The sequence below is a fragment of the Eleutherodactylus coqui genome, chromosome 7 (genome assembly GCF_035609145.1).
Source record: "Eleutherodactylus coqui strain aEleCoq1 chromosome 7, aEleCoq1.hap1, whole genome shotgun sequence".
Classification (NCBI taxonomy): Eukaryota; Metazoa; Chordata; class Amphibia; order Anura; family Eleutherodactylidae; genus Eleutherodactylus; species Eleutherodactylus coqui.
The window spans coordinates 187,811,036-187,813,080 of record NC_089843.1 but is presented as its reverse complement, the minus strand read 5'-3'; positions in this window follow the sequence as shown (position 1 = coordinate 187,813,080).

The window sequence follows — 2,045 nt, the reverse complement described above, 5'->3', positions numbered from 1 at the left end:
ATTTTGAGGGCATAGTACAGCATTTGACTGCTTTTTAAATCCCATCACTGTGAGGAGGTGCATTTAAAAAAATTACGCATAAACAGAAGAAGCGAGGCAGTGCTCAAAAATCATGGTGTTAGAACCACTGCATTCGAGCACAGCTCTGCGAAAGCCCCTGAAATCAATGGGAGTGTTGTGCTACAGCCTTCAGAATACCACGGCAATCGCGGTAAAGAGCGTCCAGCGTGAGAGCAGCCTGATGGTGCATTTTTAAACCATTTTCCTGCTTCTATACAAAACCCCAGCTGGAGGGAGTACCTGCAAAATGTAGCAACTTCTAAAGCCATAATTGATAAATGTGGCATGCAGCCACTTGCCAAGATAGCAGAAACCACTTTCCAACTTTGCACTGGTCACAACTTAGAAAAGTTGCAAGTGTCTGTGCAAAAATGGTGTGGCCAAAATGGTTTTAACTTTCGTGTGAGTGCTTTGATGAAAGCCTTTATTAGATGTGGGCTGGTGTCTCAGGGATACATTTATGGGGGCATTCACATACTGGACATTGCATGTTTTACTGTACCTGCAAATCGTGTGCATTTGGGCACAAAAGCACCCTCCCATTTATTGATATGGTACATATTGAACCAATTACTGTGTGCCCATTTTCATGTGCAGGAAAATAGAGCATGCTGTGTATTTTTCTGTGCAGACAAGATACGCTGCAAAATATGCTTATATGAACGAAGCCATTGATCACGTAGTCCACTGCCCGTTGAGTTCAGTGAAGGCTGTGCAGGCAATATCAACCTGGGTCACTGGACTAACAGCACTGTGCACACTGGAGCAGGCCCGCTAGTAAAAGCCCTAGACAATGCCTTAAAGGAGATGTCCCGAGGCAGCAAGTGGGTCTGTACACTTCTGTATGGCCATAATAATGCACTTTGTAATGTACATTGTGCATTAATTATGAGCCATACAGAAGTTATAAAAAGTTTTATACTTACCTGCTCCGTTGCTGGCGTCCTCGTCTCCATGGAGCCGACTAATTTTTGGCCTCCGATGGCCAAATTAGCCGCGCTTGCGCAGTCCGGGTCTTCAGCAGTCTTCTATGGAGCTGCTCGTGCCAGAGAGCGGCCCCGTGTAGCTCCGCCCCGTCACGTGCCGATTCCAGCCAATCAGGAGGCTGGAATCGGCAGTGGACCGCACAGAAGAGCTGCGGTCCACGAAGGTAGAAGATCCCGGCGGCCATCTTCAGCGGTAAGTATTGAAGTCACCGGACCGCCGGGATTCAGGTAAGCGCTGTGCGGGTGGTTTTTTTAACCCCTGCATCGGGGTTGTCTCGCGCCGAACGGGGGGGGGGTTAAAAAAAAAAAAAACCCGTTTCGGCGCGGGACATCTCCTTTAAAAAAAAAAAATAAATAAAAAAAATATTTAAAAAAAAAACACCACACAAACCTCTAAATCCCTATAGTTCATAAATTCCATTACTCAAGCCTCCTTTAGGCACTACCATTGCTACAAACAGTCTTAATCCCAGTGGGCTGAATCGCCAGTTTCCTCTGTGCACTGATTTAGCCTTCTCATATACAAATCAGTCTAAACCCCAGCAACAAGCAGCACCTTTCCTTTCCCTCCCACTAGATTTTAGGACTCCCATCAGAATGCCCATGGCAGAGTGGGGTGGTACTTTAGCCCACTAGGGTTTAGGCTCAACCATCTATACTGAGCAGCACAACATGTACTTATGTGTCAGTAACGCCAAGATACTAGTCTTGCTTTACCAGCTGCCATCCATGCGTCACCTTCTGTCTACTCGTTATCTTTATATATCCTCTTCTACCCCAAAGGAATGTTACCCAGTGACGACTACATTACAGAACTCTACTAGCAGATAAAGGGTGGGTGTACTCAGTTATACCTTTATATAGGGTATAAATAATGTGTATATGAAGTATTCTAGATTAGCGCTATTCAACCGGCATTCAGAAAAGTACATTTAGAAGTTAAATTGCAAATGGAGCAGAAGTTATCAGAAAACAAAAAAAATAAGACCCCCACACACA